The sequence below is a fragment of the Myotis yumanensis genome, unplaced genomic scaffold, assembly GCF_028538775.1.
Source record: "Myotis yumanensis isolate MYYU_CA2020_CCGP unplaced genomic scaffold, mMyoYum1.0.hap1 SCAF_1, whole genome shotgun sequence".
NCBI lineage: Eukaryota > Metazoa > Chordata > Mammalia > Chiroptera > Vespertilionidae > Myotis > Myotis yumanensis.
Window position 1 is genome coordinate 215,041,559 of NW_027223752.1, and position 20,705 is coordinate 215,062,263.

Here is a 20,705-nt window from a genome sequence, read left to right on the forward strand (position 1 = left end):
TGTGTAGAATATGGCAGGGTGCTGAACTGGTGAAGGTTTTTACGTTTAATTGACAATATTTAGGAATGCAAGAGAGTGCATTGCTCTAGGGTAAATGTTTAATATTGAATGATGAGAAATTAGAATTTTTTATATTTTATTGGCCCTATAAGACCAGGAGTGTATATCAGCAATCTTCCTTTCAATGCATCCAGTCATATAGAGGTATTTTTTTGTTTTTTGTTTTTTGTTTTTTTTTAGCTTTCCTTTTTCATCACAATATAAAACATTTGGACCAATAGCAATGCCATAAATTAAAAACATGTCCCAGTGACTCTTTGAATTCTTTGAAATAAAAAAAACTCATGGACTCAGAAGAGAGGTCCTCTGGGGATGTCATTGTTGAACACGTGTCAGGGAGAGAGGCCCCAACTCTTATTTCTTAACATTCTCCAAAGAGGAAATTCCTGACTCCCTCAGTGATGACTTTCAGTGTCTCACACACTAAGGTTTTTCTGATCATCGTCTTTGGGGAATGGCTACAATGGCAGCCTTTTCCTGTTTGTCACGACCCCTGATTCACTTCGGAGAAAAATGATTATTGCCCATGTAATGTTCCTTCTTATTTCTATAAAGGAGAGTTTGCCTCAAACATATTTTTTGTTCCCTTTAGTCTTTCAGCCAGCTGTTTAGATATTTCTTTGTTTTTGTTGCTTCCTTTTGAATTACTGGAATTTTAGCTTCAAATCAGGGGTGTGTTTGGGTGTGTAATTCCCCAGAGTGCCTTTGCTCCCATGTCCCGTGCATTGTTATGCTTGTTCATATCCACCTTTAGGTCCCTTTTCCTTGTACAGTTCACTTTTTTCTTCATAGGAAAGTTAGAACCCCCCTCAAGGCCATTCCCAGACAACTGCTTCTAACATCACCCTAACAGCCAGATCATTGGGAGCAGCAGTGGAGGGAGAACTGACAACAGGGTGAGGATTCAGACCAAGCACCAGGGTCAAAGCCGCAGGAGTGGGATAGACAGCTTTTTACATGTACCTTAGCATCCTCCAAGGCCATTACTGAATTACTGTAAAATGAACAGTTTTCATAGTGAACATCATCACAAAAAGTTCGCCCTGTATACTATAGTCCGGAGGTTGGCCAACTATGGCTCATGGCCAAATTCAGCCAGGCCCATTTTTTGGTAGGAGCTAACAATGGCTTCTGTGGTTTTAAATGGTTACATTTCATATATATGTATATATATATAGTGGGGCATTGACTTACGAGTGTCCCTACTAACGAGTTTTTCGAGATACGAGCTGTCTCTCGGCCGATTTTTTGCTTTGAGTTGCGAGCTAAAATTCGGGTTACGAGCCAGCTTCAGATACCCCACCGCTAGTTGGCGCAACGAACGTCACAGTGAACACCACAACATCAGCCCAGCATCACGTGTCTCACTCGTTCACTTTAAGATTTGACATACGAGTAATTTGAGTTACGAGCTCCATCACGGAACGAATTAAACTCGTAAGTCAAGGCCCCACTGTATATAAAATCCTAAGTGACCATTATGACAGAATGACCAGAATGACCAGTCGCTATGACACACACTGACCACCAGGGGGCAGATGCTCAATGTAGGAGCTGCCCCCTGGTGGTCAGTGTGCTCCCACAGCTGGAGTGCCACTCAGTCAGACGCCGGGCTTGCCAGCTGGAGCCTCTCCCGCCTCCATGGCAGCATACTGGGCAGTGGTGGCAGGTGCAGCAGGGCTGGGATAAACAACAGTGGAGCTGCACTCTGCCCCTGCTGGGGTTCCTCCCTGGCCACCTGCTGCTTCAGCACTGCTACATCCCTCGGGCTGAAACCCGGCAGCTCAACATCCCCCCAGGGGTCCCAGATTACGAGAGGGCACAGGCCAGGCTGAGGGACCCTACCCATGCACGAATCCGTGCACCGGGCCTCTAGTGGTTATATAAATCCCTACATACTAGTAATCTCTATCTTGCTTCTTGCCCCTGAGAACCTAATGTATCTACAGTCTGTCCTGTTAAGAAAAATGTCGCCTATCCCTGATGTAGAAGAAAGTTGGAAACCAGGTGCTATGATTGAACCCTACGAAAGTGTTATTATTCAACCTACTAAAATGCTTATTTCATATGGTTGGATCTAATATACTCATATATCGAGGAAATTCTTCTTTCAAATGGTGAGTGGCCGCCTTTTCCATGGGGCACACGTTGGCCCCTTGGCCTGCAGCATGTCTGCACAACAAGTTGCTTGAAACGCCCTTCCCTGCAGCTGGAATGTGGTTCTCGCCTTTGTGTGCTTTCCGTCCCTTCGTTTCAATACTGTCGATCCCTTAGTCCAATGCATTAAAACCGTCATTTACTTTATGTGGTTTCTTTTCTGTTCTCACCGCTCCCCTTTGCACCTCCCTTCTCCAGATTATTAGATGAAATTTGCTTGTTGAAGCCTCCCGCTGACCTTATTTAGTGGCCACTCTTTGCAGAAACATTAACCTTAGCTGCTCTGTCTCCTTGTCATCTAAGACAAGAAATCTAAGGTGACACGGGGCCTCCGGGCCAGGCCTGGGGCTGAACAGGGCCACATTGTTCCCAGGGGAGGGAAACTATTTCGGGGGGAAATAATTCTCTTGAGTTTATAGTTTTGTTACTAAGTGTGGACAGGAGTTGCTGTGCTCTGAGTTGTTTTTTGAGGCTCACATGGCAACTTGGAGTTTAGATTTAGATTTTCTCTCCTTCTGGTTTGGGATCCTGGCTTTGCCTTTCAAGGACAGGATGCTGCTTTGAGGACGGATGCTGTTCTTTCATGCGTGTGGACTGGCATCCACTGAGCACCAAAATAAGAAGTCAAGAGCCGGAGCCTGACCTGACTTTTTAGCAGATATCTGTGCTTGTGTTAAGACTAGAGTCGATTGGTCTTAGGAATTAATAATGAGGTTGCATCCTTAGTTATTTTTACCTGCACCTATCGGTTCCTTTGCCTGCCTGCAGCCGCCGCTCTCACCCTGGCGTCCGGATCTGGACTGTTGCGACAGCCTCCTGACTTCTGGCCTGATGTCTCCCTCCCTGCAAATTTGATTCATTCATAAAAGCCAGATTAATCCAACAGCTGAAGCGCTTATATCTTAGCTCTGAGTGTGCCACTTCCCTGCCAAGAGTATCTAGAATATCCTCACTAGTCCAGAAGGGCGCCCTGACATTCAGGTCCTCCCCACTTCCTTTTCTACTCCTTCAGTACCCACTGCCCATGGTTAGAAATGTGATTGCTGTTGTCAGCAGTGTCACTCCTCAGGAGATGCCTGAGGCTAGCCCACGTGGGCGCCCCTGCTGAGACACACCTTTGCCTCTGGGTCAGTGTGCCTTTGCTCCATCTTTAGACACCCCGCTGGAACCCTGCTCCGGCCTCAGGGTGCAGCAGAGCGGCTCTCTTTCCTGGGCAGCCCCGCTGATTTCCCCTCGCTGGCAGCACGTGCTCCTGTAGCTCTTACATCTCCCTCCTGAAGCCTGTGTCCCCAGTTGCTCTTTACGTACACTCTGCTGAACTTTGACACCTGACATTTTCATTTCCCTTCTCGCCTCTGTGTGTGAGGATAGTGCTCAAATATTTGTGGAATCACCTTGGGTGTGGGGTGGGTCTGGATATGTGTCCTCAGGAAGGCCCAGGGAAGCATTTTCCAGAGCACGCGGCAGAGCCTGTGCAGGCCCAGGCCGAGGAGGCATAGGCAGGGCTCCAGGCAGCCCGGTGCTGGGCCTGTGCTGCCCTCCCGGGCTCTCCTGCCGCCCCTCCCGCTCACTCACAGGAGCGTGTTTCCTCCCTTTCTGCACTTAAGTGTTGCCATTTGAAAAGTTGAAGCAGCAACAGGCACTTAGGATTCTTTCCTGTGGCCGTTCACTCTTGCCTTCCCCACTCGGATGGAGGAAAGGCGTTGGTTTGCTTTGTGCTTCTTCTTCATGCCACACATGGGTCCTGATTCTATGAGAAGTTTTTCACTTTCAGCCACATAAACTTTGAAAGGTTCGTCTGTTATCTCCATCTCACAGGTGAGGAAGTGAGGCTTGAACAACAAAGTAACCAGTCAGAGCAGAGTTGCGTGTGAGCGTAGGTGTGTCTGCTCCCGTGTCCGTGCTTTTTCCCATCGAGCTTTCTTCTGACCCGCTGAGCACTGGGCGATTGATTATTTAGGTCAGTGATGGCGAACCTATGACACGCTAACTCATTTTTTTGGTTGATTTTTCTTTGTTAAATGACATTTAAATATATAAAATAAATATCAAAAATATAAGTCTTTGTTTTACTATGGTTGCAAATATCAAAAATTTCTATATGTGACACAGCACCAGAGTTAAGTTAGGGTTTTTCAAAATGCTGACACGCCGAGCTCAAAAGGATCGCCATCACTGATTTAGGTGCTGTCTACTCACCTGTTCTTGCTACCACAGTGTTTGCTAATATGGGACGTAAAGGCCTAAAAGATTCAGCAGCAAAGGATGCTGACAGCTGTCTCATGCCTCCTTTTTTCTCCATTCTTTAAACCTGGTAGCCACCGGTAATGCAAAGGCCCTAGAGGAGCACTTTGTACAGAAAGAGTAAAGATTAATACAGAAATAGTAACATCCTGCAAGCAATACATGTGTAATAAAGAAAAATTTAAAAAATAAAAATTTTCTCGCAACCCTACACCCTGAGAGATAACTGCTTTTAACATTTTTGTTGAATACTTTTCTATACTTCACATACTCTCTCTCAATATATTTATTTACTCTGTTTACTTGCAGACATGGGACTAGGTCAGCGGTTCTCAACCTGTGGGTCGTGACCCCTTTGGGGGTCGAACGACCCTTTCACAGGGGTCGCCTAAGGCCATCAGAAAACACATGTATAATTACATATTGTTTTTGTGATTAATCACTATGCTTTAATTATGTTCAATCTGTAACAATGAAAATACATCCTGCATATCAGATATTTACATTACAATTCATAACAGTAGCAAAATTACATTTATGAAGCAGCAACCAAAATAATTTTATGGTGGAGGGTCACCACACATGAGGAACTGTATTAAAGGATCAAGGCATGAGGAAGGTTGAGAACCACTGGACTAGGTCATGCATTGTGTTTGCTCAGTGTCATAAATATATCTTTAGACCAGTACATTGAGTTTCGTAGCAGCTCACAGATAGCCGCAGCCTGTGGTAGAATTATTATTTTGATGATGTTCCAGAGAAAGGCAGTGAAACCAGGGGAATGCAGGACGGCTGAATCACCTTGGTGCGAGGAAGGACAATTGTGGTTAAAAAATGCTGGTCAGGACCCACTCAGTGGATGTTCACCACCCATTCATTGTCTCGACTCTCAGTTTGAAGAGCACTGGCCCTGAGATCAGGCAAGACAGGAGCTTGGGCAGAATTGGAGTTTTCAGGGGGCGTGTGGTGGGAGCTCTGAGCGTAGCCAGGGTTTGAGGAAACATTTGGAATTTGCATTAAGACCAGGAGCCTGAGAGCAGCGCTCAAGGTCATTACCAGCCAGTGGGTCCCACTGCCCAGAGCAGCCAGGATATGCTGTATCTCAGAAGAGGGGCTTTCTGCTCTGGTTTTAATTGGTTTTCCTGGTGCGGGAGGAAGTCCTGCAGGATGTCCAGACGTGGGCGATCGCAGCAGAAGAACCCCTGGGGAGGCCCACGGTTTCAGTAATAAAATTCCATGAATGAAGAGAGGATACAGGAGTTGGGCAAGGCCAAAGGCAATACGATTTTTTAAATAACACTGATTAGATTTTTACTCTACCCCAAGGAAATAAGATCCATTTATTTTAGAAAATGTGCAAACACCAAAAGCACAGGGAGGGAAAAAAGATCCTTCACATTTTGCATGTGTCTTTGTAGTCTGTGTGTATGTGTGCATGTATCTATACCTTTGGCTTAAGCCTTATTGCAATCATACTGTACATCTCATTTTATGACCTGCTTTTTGTAGCTTAATTCATCATGGAAATTTCTGATATTATTGAACGTTCTACTAGTATGTGATACTTTATGATTTTATACTTTACTACATTGCATGGATATATCATAATTAACAATCACCCATTGTTGAACATTTAGGTTATTTCCAGTCTTTTATTGTCCTAGCATAGTCATCGCTCATAACTTTTTTTCTCCTTAAAAAGTGTCTAGAAGTGAAATGGCTAAGTTAAAGGGTTGCTTGCACATTTTAAAGACATTGCTACACACATCCAGACTGCCCTCTGGAGAAGTTTTATCTTTTTCCATTCTATCATCCTTGTGTGAGGACTGCCCATTTCCTCCTACTCTGGCCCAGGGATTTATTTCTCATGATTTTGACTTTTTCTTTGTATTTGCATCTTACTCAGTTTTTCCATGTATTTAAAACAGGCAGAGTCCTTCTTTGTCATTTTGGCTCACCATATTGGCTAGAAATTTTATCATCACCGTCTGATTATAGGATTTTAAGATCTTTGAATCATCAGCTTATAATACCTGAGTTCTGCAGAACTTTAAAAATAGATAAGTGTTGCCCTAACCGGTTTGGCTCAGTGGATAGAGCGTCGGCCTGCGAACTGAAAGGTCCCAGGTTCGATTCCGGTCAAGGGCATGTACCTTGGTTGCGGGCACATCCCCAGTAGGGAGTGTGCAGGAGGCAGCTGATAGATGTTTCTCTCTCATCGATGTTTCTAACTCTCTATCCCTCTCCCTTCCTCTCTGTAAAAAATCAATAAAAACTATATTTTAAAAAAATAACATAAAAATAGAGAAGTGTTAACTAATGTTAAGTCAGTGGTTGGCTGTTCTACAGATTCTTCTGTGGGGACTCCTTGTACCTGAGTAACCACGGTTTCACAGTGTAGCGAGTTCGGTCTCACGGTGGTCATCTATCTGGTCACTTGTAGAATACACTTTCTGTGCCTGTCTCAGACTCAGTAAGTGAGGTTCTAGATTTTTACCTGGCGTATGAACCTGAGCTGTGAAACTGGTTATCTCTGGCCTGTCTATTGCCAATATTTTTTAGGTACTCATAAATATAGAGCTTCTTTTCATGTCTAGTAAATAAGATTATTTCTTGGTATTAACAGTACTAAAGAAAGGTTATTTCTCTGTCTCAAGAGAGAAATTAAAAGTTCCACAGCTCAAGTTAAAAATCCCTTCTTTATAAATTTTTGTGTGTTTTTTTTTAAACCCCCTCTATAATCTTCCTTTTTTAAGGTTGAGATTTGAAATTATATGCTGTTGGAATGAAAATGTCTCCCCTCTACGTGGTTGCTCTGGGTCTAGCACTTTCCCTGTGGCACCAAAAGAGCACAGAATGGGATGTGCTATGTTGTCCGCAGTGATAGGAATCAACACCTGGGAAAGAAGCCCACGCATGGTATCTGCTTTGTTGTGGAATGAGAATAGGAAACATGGCAGAATAGTCTTTGGAGAGAAACTAAATGTGATTTATTTTTCTCTTTCTATAGACTAGCTTTCTTGTTGCAAGGAAACCTGTTTGTAGTGTGTTGAGTACCTGGGGACCTCATGCCCAGCGTCTGTGGACATTTCCCCCACACTCCACAGGAAAGGGATTTGCAAGGGTCCCTTCTTTGTATGTGGACAAGCTCTCACTCACATTGAGGTGAGAAGACTGTGTTGTTCTAAGGGGTTGGCCAGGGAGTAGCAGGAAGGAAGTGCCTCAGCCAGACTTTGGAAGTTTAAGACCTATCTCCTGGGAACAGCCCCCGGAATGGAAAGAAGAGAAATATGCAACTTTATGCGGCAATTTGGAAACCAAAGCAGGTGGGAGTTATTTTCCCAGATTTTCTAGACACTTTGCTTGTTTATTGCAAACCTGGAATTGTTCTGGGTGGAAGTGAGCGCCAATGACCTGAATGAAGACCACAAAGAGCCTTGGAAAATGAAATCAGAGAATTCTGAAAGGAATGACTTGGCATATTTCAGAGTCAGGAATTAGGTCAGGCTGTTGTTAGCCTCTGAACCTGTTAGACCTTTCTTTTATGAGTGTGTGTGTGTGTGTGTGTGTGTGTGTTTGGATAGATAGGTCAGTCCATAGGTAGAAAGAGTATATATCTATACTAATAAAAGAGTAATATGCTAATTAGACCAGACGTCTTTCAGACGTCCTTCTGGACAAAGCCATGGTGGCAGGGCCCGAGGTAGAGGCAGTTAGGGGTGATCAGGCGAGCAGGGGAGGGCAGTTAGGGGATGATCAGGCTGGCAGAGGTGCAGTTAGGGGGCGATCAGGCCGGCAGGCAGAGGCAGTTAGGGTGATCAGTCAGGCAGGCAGGCAAGCAGTTAGGAGCCAGCGGTCCTGGATTGAAGAGGATGCAGGCCGGGCTGAGGGCTCCCTCCCCCCCGCCCCCATGCACGAATTTTGTGCACTGGGTCTCTAGTATATATATATAATAGCAAGCACTTACTATTGAATATTCTATAGAGAATGCTTTATTAAAGGTGTATCTGTACTTTTTAGTCATTCTCTCCCTTTCAGTTCTGAGGAAAATCCATGGGATTACATTTGTTTCCTCCTTTGAATTTTTTCTTAGGAGTGTCCAATTATGGGAAAAGTTGATCCCCATATCCCAGGCTACAAGAAATTCCCCAAAGAGCTTAAGTTGCATATTGCTTATTTGCAACTTGATACCAATGAATCCAGCATGACTTGGCTAGATCATGCATACCTGCTACTATCCTCTCCTGTGATTGGAGCTTGGTTAGGTGTGAAGAGAATTTCCTATTGTTTTGAACATTAAGAGATAGAAAGTCTTTGTTTTTAAAATCACTGTTCCTCACACAGAAGCGCCAAGGTTAAAGCTTAAAAGAGTTTCCCCTTTTTCAGGTTGAGGAGCAGGGTAGTGTTAAGGCTGAGGGGTGATCAGGGCCAATCAGAGATCAATTGATGCTGCATCTCCTGTACTCATAATGCTATGCTGGCTTCTGGAGGGTTGAGGAGTTACAGATTGTCCTCACAGAGAGTTTATGTTTTCAAGGTAGTAGCAATATGATCAGAATCAAGTTATATGGTGTCGTATTTAGAGGCGAGGAAGGCCAGTAAAGATACGTGTTATCGGTGAAGTTCAAGGGGAAACAACAAATGTAGAGAGCATCTTCTTCCAATGGGACACAAAGGGCTGCTAATAAGGGGTGATTCAGATCATGGAGTCGGAAGGTCAGCTGTGGAATTGCAGGTGCTGTGGGTGGTGTTTGAAGGGCACATGAAATGGGATATCATGGAGGGACCTAATGAAGTATGATCATGCAGAAAGGGTCTAGGGAGTGCATATCCGGGTGAGAACAAAGAGCAGGTTCATGATGGGCTATTTATAGTATTATTAATGATTAACACATGGGCACTGTTCTGAGCATTTTATGTGTATTTTTTAGGTGTGTTTTTTTTGCGTGTGTTTTTTTAATTGACTTCAGAGAGAGCAAGGGAGAGGGAGAGAGAGAAAGAAACATCAGTGATGTGAAACATTGATTGGCTGCCTCCTGCATGCTCCTTACTGGGGATTGAGCCCGCAACCTGGGCATGTGCCCTGACCGAATTCAACTGTGACCTCCTGGTTCACAGAGCAATGCTCAACCACTGAGCCACACTGAGCTGTGTATATTTTTAAATCCTCCCAACAACTCTCTCTGACAGAGGTGCTAGAGGACACGGAGGCATAGAGGAGATCGGTGATTTATTTAAGGCTACATCATAGGAGGTATAGTTGGGATTTGAAACCAGGTTGTCTGGCTCCAGTGCTCCTCACTACTGTGCTGCCTGCTTTGATAAAGGTGAGAGAAGTAGGAAGAGGTTACAAGCAAGAGAAGTTGTTGGGGAGAAAGAAAATTCCGAGATCAGGATTGTGGGGGTAAGGTGTGGGTTTAAGTCTGGGGGATGCAGGGTCCACTTGGTGACCATACCAGGAGTTAGTGACACAGAGGGACATTAGAGCCTGTCCTGGAAGTAAGAATGTAAAGCTAACAGTCTAGAGGTCCTACTGTGTGCTGGGCACTGGGCATAGAGCAGTGAGAAAGGCAGGTAAGATCGCTGCTCCCATAGAACTTCTATTCCAGTGATGGTGACAGACAATAGGAAAGCCACTCAATAGAGAAGATAATTGCTTGTTGTGGTACATGCTGTGGAGGAGCCAGGAGAATGACAGGTGTTCCTGGGCAGGGCCCATATGACATAGGGGGACATAGGGAAGATCTCCCTGAAGAAGTGATGTTTGGTCCATGGTCTGAAGCACGGGGAGAACTGAGGAAAACTCATTCCAATCTGCAGGAATAGAGACAGTTCTGGGAATGGAAATGAGGTGAAAGTGGCCCCAGCAGAGTGGGCATGGTGGGCTTGGTGGGAGATGAGGTTGAAGAGGAGGCGGGACTCAGTCAGACTTGAGGGCCTTGGTGAAAAATTTCTCTTGTTTTCTAAGAGTAGTGGGAAGTTAACATTAAGTAGCTGGGTGGCAGGATCCTGTGGGAGATCCAGGGTGCTAAAGAGGGTTAGGCAGGGGCAGGGAGGTGAATAAAAGCAGAGGGAAAACAGATGGGGAAAGTACCTTTAGGGTGTTTCTCTCCCAAATGGTATGTTGGAAGATGGCATAGCAGCAGACAAGGCCTTTCTGCCTGGGGAACGATGACCCTCACCTCAGGTAGAGCTTCTTTGTGTTCAGGTTATGACCAGAATTCACAGCAGCAAGACTTCATACCTACCTTTTAACCATTTAGCTGCCAGTTTATACACACACACACACACAGGTGGGGCAAAAGTAGGTTTACAGTTATTCGTATGGAAAATCCTATATAATAAAATCTTAATATGCAAATTAACCAAACAGCGGAACCACCGGTCCCTATGATGTGCACTAACCACCAGGGGGCAGACGCTCAACACAGGAGCTGCCCCCTGGTGGTCAGTGCGCTCCCACAGGGAGAGCACCGCTCAGCCAGAAACTGTACTCACAGCTGGCGAGTGCAGCCACCCCTGCCTCCGCAGCAGCGCTAAGGACCCCTCACGGGGAGCCGACCTAAGCCGGCAGGTGGACATCCCCCAAGGGGTCCTGGACTGCGAGAGGGCACAGGCCAGGCTGAGGGACCTGCCCCCCCCTTACCCCCCAGTGCACGAATGTCGTACATCAGGCCTCTAGCAATATAATAAATAATAATATAAGAATAAAATCTATGTTTTGTGTACTCACAACTGTAAATCTACTTTTATCCCACCCTCTGTATATACACAAGAGCATATGAGCCTAGAGATTAAGCAGCTTTTGTTTGTTTTTATAGGCATTGGGATTTTTTAAAACGTTACTTTATATGTAATATAAACTTTTGATATGAGGAGCAGAAAACACTGGAAATACTTTAATTATCTTCTCTATTTACTGGATGACTTTCTTATTCCTAAGTTGGAGGCACAATGAATTGCCCACTCAGTACCCATATCTTGCTCTGTTTTTGCAAGAGACCTGGATTTAATTCATGGTGGCACAGTGACCAGCCGCAGACAGTAGACTGTGATGGTGTAAGCCAACATACCAGTCCTGGCCCCTGACTTCCTAGCATTCCACTAGCTAGTGGCCATGTGACCTCCGTCTGGCCGGCGAGACCTAAGGGTAAATCCACAGGGATGGAGGTAGGGTTTCTGGGAAAGCATTTATTGTCCTGATAAAACCTGACAAATGAGCCTGTCACTGCCCTTCGTTGCTTTCCTCTGCTTTCTGCCTTGAATGCTGATAAGATTCCCGAATGCACAGCAAGCAGTCCTCTTGTCACCCTGAGGTGACGAGCCTGAAGGACAAGCTGAGAGCATCATGGAGAGATAATACCTGCTCGGACACTGTTCCTGTTGAATGGACACCAGCACCCGGGCCTCCCAACTACTTTCTGTTGTTAGTTAGGTGTCTGATACTTAAGGCCGAATACAGTGCTAACTGAAGTGAATGGGAAAATGCAGATGTAATAAGCTGTTTCCTGTGTGCTGTGGTGGCTTCATAAATGTTCCTGGGTGTTCCGTGTGACCTTTCGCCTGTGTGTAAACAGTCTCTGAAAAAAGAGTTCTAACTCATGGTAAAAGTTGCCCACAGTTGCAAGTGATGAGTTGTGGACCTAGAAATGCAATTTTCACAATAAATGGACTTGTCTGCGTGAACCTGCTGTAGCACGTACCACAGAGCATATTTCATGGCCAGTGTCTTCCTTATGGCCTTTTTTATGATAGTCTTAGTCAATATTCTGGTGAACTACATTGTGTATATTTATGGCTCTATAGGAAGCTATAGCAATACTAGGGGTAATAGCGTAAATAGTCTGATTTCTTAAAAATGTGAAGCTCCAACAGGCTTTATTGGACTTCAGGGTAATAGTATTATTACATTTTCTGCTGCTTCTCAAACTTTTTATGGCTAAGTTCCACCCTGGCGATTTCAAGAAATTTGGGGGGCTGGTTTTGTACTTTTATGGAAAACTATTTATCCTGTAATTCTCAATTGCTGAAACGAGGGGTAGGGGGAATTAGTTTGTATTTTCTTTTTTTATTGTCTTGGACTTAGTGCAAACACTTAGTGTATTGTTTTCCATGGGAGGGATAGAAATGGCTCTGTAGTATGCATCATGGAGATAATGTAAGGTATAAAATGAAAATTGGCCCTAGATCAGCCGTGGGCAAACTATGGCCCGAGGGCCGGATCCGGCCCGTTTGAAATGAATAAAACTAAAAAAAAAAAGACTGTACCCTTTTCTGTAATGATGTTTACTTTGAATTTATATTAGTTCACACAAACACTCCATCCATGCTTATGTTCCGGCCCTCCGGTCCAGTTTAAGAACCCATTGTGGCCCTCGAGTCAAAAAGTTTGCCCACCCCTGCCCTAGATGGTTTAGCTTAGTGGATAAAGCGTCAGCCTGCGGACAGAAGGGTCCCAGGTTTGATTCTGGTCAAGGGCACATGCCCAGGTTGCGGGCTCAATTCCCAGTAGGGGCCATGCAGGAGGCGGCCAGTCAATGATTCTCTCTCATCATTGATGTTTCTGTCTCTCTCTCCCTCTCCCTTCCTCTCTGAAGTCAAGAAAAATATATTTAAAAAAGAAAAGAAAATTGTCTTCTAAGCTGTTAGGAAAATAAGGACTGTAAGTCATAGGGTCAACAAATTGTAAAGAGAAAGGGATTTTAGACATTATCTAGTAAAAATCCTATTTTTTTCATAACCTCAGAACTTGAGACCTAAAATATTTTCAGTCATTTATTTAAAAAATAAAAATACATATGACTACCCTGTGCATCTTGAAAGACTGTTCCATAGGAATGAGGAAACATTGTGCAGCCATAAGGACCTAATATGCCATCTGTTGTGATGCCTCGTTTTACAAATAAGAACTGAAACCCTAAGAGGAGAAAAGTTATTTCTTTGAGTTGGAGCAGGAAGTGACTATTGGGCAGGGACAGGGCCACCAAACCTGCTAGATGTGTTTACATCTTAGGTGCTGCCTGCTGGAATTCTTGATGGCAGTGCCTTAGGTGGGATTGGTGTTTTTGTTGTTGAGAGCTGTTGATGTTTGTTTTTGTTTTTTAAGTTCTTTATTGTTTAATGTATTGCATAAGTCTCCTTTGTCCCCCATTGACCTCTCCCCTGGTGCCCTCAACCCCCAGCACATGGCCCCCCCCCCCCCCCACCCTCATTTGTGTCCATTGGTTATGCTCATATGCATGCATACAAGTCCTTTGATTGATCTCTTACTCCCTCAGAGGTTGGACAGTCTATTTGATGCTTCTATGTCTCTGGTTCTGTTTTTGTTCATCAGTTTATGTTGTTCATTATATTCCACAAATGAGTGAGATTATATGATATTTATCTTTCTCTTACTGGCTTATTTCGCTTAGCATAATGCTCTCCAGTTCCACCCATGCTGTTGCAAATGGTAAGAATTTCTTCTTTTTTACAGCAGCATAGTATTCCATTGTGTAGATGTACCACAGTTTTCAAATCCACTCATCTGCTGATGGGCACTTAGGCTGTTTCCAAATCTTAGCTATTGTAAATTGTGCTGCTATGAACATAGGGGTGGATATATTCTTTCTGATTGGTGTTTCTGTTTTCTTGGGATATATTCCTAGAAGTGGGATTACTGGGTCAAATGGAAGTTCCATTTTTAATTTTTTGAGGAAATGCCATACTGTTTTCCACAGTGACTACACCAGTTTGCATTCCCACCAGCAGTGCAAGATGAGGGTTTCACAGGTAGTGATAGGAGGCAGGGCATCCAGGCAGAGCAGATGATAGAAGCATGCAAGTGAGAAACTTTTAGTGGGGTCAGTAAAGAGGATGCAACCCAATGTGGTGCCCCTTTGAGATCAGGAGATAGAGAAAGGGCTTATGTCCATAGCAGTCAGGGGCAAGTTGGGGCTAGTTCAGGCCAGTTTGGGCCAGTGAAGGGAGGGTCTTGAGATCTATCAATAAAGTTAGAATTTTATTTGGTAGCCAGTGGGGAGCTCCTAAAATGATGATGATGATGTTGTTGATGATGACTATGGTATCAAACATATCACACTGATTGTGTGCCACCACTATTCTTGGTGCTTCATGTGCCCTCACCCGTTTAATTCCCACAAGCCTTTCATGTTGGTACTCTAGCTCCAGTTCATAGTTAAGGAAACTGAGGCACACAGAGACACCCATAGGCAGTGATGGAGACAGAATTCAAACCCAGGTGGCCTGGCCCTAGAGTCCCCTTTTTGATGATCTGTAGTGTGGGTATGGCACTGATAAAAGTGGCGGATTCTCTTGGGAAGATGAGTTGGTAGGAGTGTGCAGGAGGACAGGGGTGAAGGCAGACGGGCAATCAGGAGGTGGATTGCAGGCCTCCAGGAAGGTTCATAAAAGCTTGACTTAGGTGATGACTGTGGCAATGGAGGGAGGAGAATATAGATGCCAGCAACCTCTGAGCATGAATTAGTGGTACCAGGCCCCCAGTTGGACCTGGGAACTAGGACATCACTCGGATGTCTGCCTAATGGGGTTAGGGAAGTTGAGAAGATATGGTGGGAGCATGATGGTTTATTTTTACAGAGCTCTCTTTTCTCATTGTGATCAACTAGTGCAGTGGTTCTTAACCTGGGAAAACTACCTAGAGAAAAGATCCCCGGTTGTGTATCCTAACAAACATCTGAGTTTATGGACCCTCCCCTGCTCATCCGTCTTAGCATGGCATTGAGTCCACAGTAGATCTGAACAGTGTTTCTTGATAGTTTGTGACCTTAAAGGCACTTGTCCTCTTCCCAGTTTAAGAATATTGGGTGTGAGAACGGGAGAAGTGATGGGTGTGGTCCTGCATTTGGGGGCACCTTTGTTTCAGCTTCCCTGCCAGTGACTCTTGCCTTCCGCTTTCCTGTCTGCCCTTCCGTTTCGGCTAGGAGAGCCGATCATGGCTAGAGATAGAGGCCCTTGGTTCTCTTTGTGAATGGTCATTCTGTGCTGAGGGCACGCCCTGTTCCTGGTGGCTGCCTCAGCCTACCAGTCAGCCTGAGGACATTCCTCCCCTCCCCCGCCCCCCGCCCCCTGCTGCCTTTCTGAAAGATGTGCTCCTGGTGGGGACTGTCTTCTCTGAGACCTGTCTGCAGGACCAGCTGAAGGGCCGGGGACCAGCAGGTTGTTCCAAGATCAGTAGCTGATGATACTCTTGTGGGGAGAAAAAATCCTGGCATCGATGAGAGGACATTGAGATTACAGTTTGGGTGTGTGTTTCCCTCCCATTTCTGCAGTCTGGGACATTTTTTCCCCCTCTCCTTTTCTTTGTCTCCTTCTTTCCATCCTTTCATTCTTCCCTCCTTCCTTCGATCATTCCTTCTCCCCCTCTCCCTCTTTTATTAAAATCAGAGGAGTTAATTGTACAGGGTCAGTAAATGGGACTGCACCTATTTTTGTCTTTGATTATGGTTTTCCATCTTTTTTTATGTTTTTTTAAATTGATTTCAGAGAGAGGAAGGGAGGGAGAGAAGGATAGAAACATCAATAATGAGAGAGAATCATTGATTAGCTGCTTCCTGCATGCCCCCCATGGGGGGGGGGGGGTCAAGCCCATAACCTGGGCATGTGCCCAGACCCAGAATCAAACTGTGACCTCCTGGTCCATGGGTTGACACTCAATCACTGAGCCACACTGGCTGGGCATATGGTTTCTCATCTTGCTTTGGGGGGGAAAGGTAACGCTGGGGAGTCACATAAGGATTGGTTGCCCATGGGATTATACAGCTGTGCACTATTCTGAGCACAGCTATCCAGGAAAGATGCGGGGAGTTAGAGGACTTGGCTCACTCTGTCCTCAAGCTCCTTAAAAAGCCCTGGAAAGACAATATGCCTGTGTGGATCCCAATTCTGGTTCAGCCACTGGTAGAATGTCCATGCACGTGTTCTCTAATCTCTCCTCTGCAGGTGGGGGTTGGTCATATTTACTGGAAGGGGTGTCATGCTGAACAAATGGAACAACACATCTAAAAGGATACTGACCACGTCTCTTATCTCCCTGTTTTCATGTTAAAAATTTCTGGGGATTGTACCTTAGAATGATCTCAGAAATACTAGAGGGAGAAGGGGGAATATGTGTTAAACTGATTTATGCATGTTTGTTCCATTTCTGCTGCATGACTATGGGAGGTAAATATTTTTTCAGTTACGAGATGAGATAACTGAAGTTCAGAGAGGTTGAGAACAGGAGTTCCACCACCTGCTTGATGCGTGGCCTCGGGCAGATATTTAGTTTCTCACTGCCTGTTACCTCGTCTCTAAAGTGGGATATGGTAGTTCCCTCCTCACAGGACGGTTATAAGGATTGGGATGGTTAATATGTGTAAAGACTTAAGACAATGCCTGGTGAATAGTAATGTGATGTGAGTATTAGACATTATTATCATTAAGGAAATTGCTAAGTGTCTTTTAAGCCACGGTATGGTGAAATTAGGATGGATGCATATACATAAGGTGTTGAAATGGGATTTAACTGTCATTGTTGAAACATGGAGTGGGTTTGGTTTTCATGGTGAGGGTTTGGGGAACTGAGGTTAGAAACATCAGGAAAAGTCCAAGGGGGAGAGGAGAAAGGATTTCAGGAATGTGGGGAGAAAAGGAGGTCCAGAGATCATTTGGGGGCAGGGCAGAAGGAAAGTTCTGTGTTGCTTTTGTGATGTGGCTGACGAGAAGCCATTTATGATCGCCTGGTTCTGGAACCAGGAGGTGAGAGAGTGATAAATTGTAAATGGGGTCTTTGCAGTCTCTCTTTCACCCAACTCTGGAAGAGGCAGTAGCATAGAACTGAAACGAAGGATTCTGGGATAAGGAGACTAGATATGGAGCCAAGGCTGCTGCTTATGAGCTGCCTGATGTGTTGCAAGTTTCTTCACCTCCCTATAGCTCTGTAGAATGAGGAGCATGGTGGTGCCTACCTCCCAGGACTGGTGGGGGCTGAAAGAGCTTGTGCACACTGTTCACAATTAGCTCACAGGAAGCCCTCAGCAGCTGTTACTTACTTAATGTCACCCAGGGCTTACTATTATCCCCTGGGCTTTGGTTAGAAATTCCGGCTGAGTAGGCAAGCCATACGTGATGACGTTTCAGAGCAATGCCCTTTCTGGATGAATCCCAGCCAAGACCATGAAAGATACCAGACTCCTATCACTATCTCAGCCAAGAAGCTGGCCTGGACTCTTGAGTTGCTTTTGAGGTACACTTTTGTTCCCCCTCCCCCGCCCTCCCCAAATTGTCTTGGAGCTTAAAGGAGAGCAGAAACGGATATAGTTTCTGCTGTTGGGTTCAAAACATCTAAACCCTCATTTCCATTCCCTCAGATTTTTAAAAAATATATATTTTTTTATTGATTTCAGAGAGGAAGGGAAAGGGAGAGAGAGAAATATCAGTGATGAGAGAGAATCTCTGAGAGGCTGCCTCCTGCACGCCCCACACTGGGGATTAAACCTGCAACCTGGGCATATGCCCTGACTGGGAATCGAACTGTGACCTCCTGGCTTACCCACTGAGCCACACTGGCCAGGCCATTCCCTCGATTTTTAATTCTTAATACTGCACAAGAAACTCTTTTATCAAGCAACAAAACAAAATCTATAATAATAAAAGCATAATATGCAAATTGACTGAACAGCCGAACAGCTGAAAGACAGTCTGGACGACCACACTATGACACCCACTGGCGCCAGGCCAGCCAAGGCGGGTGCGATGCGATTGGTCAGGGGGCCCCGCCATTTCCCCATGATCGCCCCACAGAGGGAGGCCCAGGCCACTGGCCAGCAGGGTGATCAATCAGGGGGTTCCGCGATTGCCCCAAAGAGGGAGGCCCAGGCCACCAACTGGCAGGCTGTGGTGGGTGGGCGGGGCCTCCCCCTGCGGGGGTGATCCATTGTGGAGCCCAGGCCAGGTGGGCAGGGCCTACCTCTTTGGGGCGACTGATCGCAGGGCTTCAGGACTGCGAGAGGGCGCAGACCAGGCTGAGGGAATTACCCACCTCCCCAAGTGCACGAATTTCATGCACCGGACTTTTAATTTTATTATAAACTAACAATTTTGCATTTACAGTCTTTGTTATAAGAGATTTTTCTCATTATCTCATTCATTCTCACTACTAAGACAGGATAGAGGAATCCATAATGGGCTTCTCTTCAAAAAATTAACGTGACACAATCACAATTGAAAAGTTAAGTCCCATGTGTCCTGACTTCATTCCAGTGCTCCTTCCCCAGGGCTCTGTTCCCCCTCAGCCTGCCTTCTTGCTTCTGTTAATAAGGCCCAGCAGGGGGTCCCATACTGTCACGGAGGCAATTACCCTTGGAACAGCTTATCTTTTTAATGTAGGCATCACCAAATGACCTGTGTCAGCTCTGTGGGCAAACTCAAGATCCTGCCTTCAAAAACGCATGCATCCTATTCAGATGAAATCATTTTCCTTGGCCAATTTAACAAGATCCTTGCTCTCGTTCGTTTCCTTTAATTATCTTGTTAAAAAAAGAACGGGGGAAGACCATCTGCTTTGTGAGGCCCGCTCATCTCCTGTGTCTTCCCTAATAGATATATGAGGGCCCAGTTAAACAAATTAAGGCTTCATCTCATTCTTGTTTAGGATTTTTCTGTTTCGTGCTTTTTGCCTCACTGCTATCGGCTTTTCTTGGTTGTATATTGGGGATGTCTTGATTTTATGAAAAGGTGTTATCTTCGTTCCAGAAATTGCAGGCACTGTGAGCCATTTTCCATATAGTGCCAAACTGTCACAACCGGGTTCTTTGCTTTTCTTAAATCCCTTCCTCTCACTATGAGAAATCCTATTCTCTGAGCTACAGAGTAAAATCTATCAAACATAACATGGAAAGTAGACGGCGGTGTTTGCTGTCTTCCTATTCACAAACTCTAAATCTAGTCTTCCCTAGCAAAACTCAGCTTTATCACTTTTTACACCGGAGCCTTCATTTATGAATAGGAGACATACACAGTGAGGGTAGGGCGGGGTGGGGGTGCTATTCTTCCTTTCTTTATTTTAAAAACTATATGGTATGCACATTTATAACTTCATGTACAAACTTTATTTCTATTAAGTTGAAAATAACTCTTGCTCTGAACATGAAAATGCTTCATACTCAGTATAAAAAATTTACATAAATCAACATATAAAACATTAGAAGGCATTTTTCTAAATCCTGCCACTCAGATTATTGCTGTGAACATTTTGATTAACTTTTTCTACTTATTCCATTATGAACTATTTATTAAATATCTCCGATGGCCTGACCAGTGTGGCTCAGTGGTTGAGTGTCGACTTATGAACCAGGAGGTCACAGTTCGATTCCAGTCAGGGCACATGCTGAGGTTGCAGCCTCAGTCCCCAGTAAGGGGTGTGCAGGAGGCAGCCAATCAGTGATTCTCTCTCATCATTGTTGTTTCTATCTCTCCCTCTCCCTCTTCCTCTCCCTTCCTCTCTGAAATCAATAAAAATATATTTAAAACAAACAAAAAAAAGTCTGCCATGTACCAGACACTGGAAATCCTAGCTAATAAAAGACAAAAAGGGTAATTAACCGTACCTCCGCTACGCTTCCCATTGGCAAATCAGGGTGATATGCAAATTAACTGCAAACAAAGATGGCGGTTAATTTGCATATGTAGGTGCCAAGCTATGGAGCGAAGCCGGCTGGCCCCGGGCAGGAGCAGTGAGCAAAGGCTGGCATGAAGAGCGAAGAGCAAAGAGGGGGGCCCACCGGCCCACGCGTGCAGGGCCAGGGGCTTAGCTAAGCCCCCGGCCTGCCTGCCGTGCGCCGCGGCCTTCGCCACGCTCCCGGGGCCCGCGAGTGGCGGGCTAGGGGCTTAGCTAAGGCTTCGCGCATACTCTCTGGTGGCCCCACAGCAGGGCATCCTGGCACCCTCCTGACAGGAGGGTGGCCGGGAGAGCCAACTGGGGCAGGGGCTGCAGGGAGCCATGGAGGGGCAGAGCAGCCGGAGCCAAGTTCCCGGGGGTCTGAGGAGAGTGCTTGACAGGAGCCCAGACTGCAAAGAAGGAAGAGGAAGTGGCTACAGGGAGCTCTTCCAATCCCCCTGCACAGACACCCTACCGCAGCCCCCATACCCCCGGGGGGACGGGGAGGCTGACCAGACAGGAGAAGACCCAGCCTTGGGGGTAGCTGCAACCCTTATCTCCGACTCCCAATCTCTTCCCCTGCCAC

The 20,705-nt window shown here is 45.4% G+C and overlaps 1 protein-coding gene across 8 annotated transcripts in view; it reads left to right on the forward strand.

The window, feature by feature from the left end:
- The window catches only part of APBB2 (amyloid beta precursor protein binding family B member 2), a 327,791-nt gene that overhangs the window by 131,602 nt on the left and 175,484 nt on the right, over nt 1–20,705 (forward strand). The window lies entirely within an intron of this gene.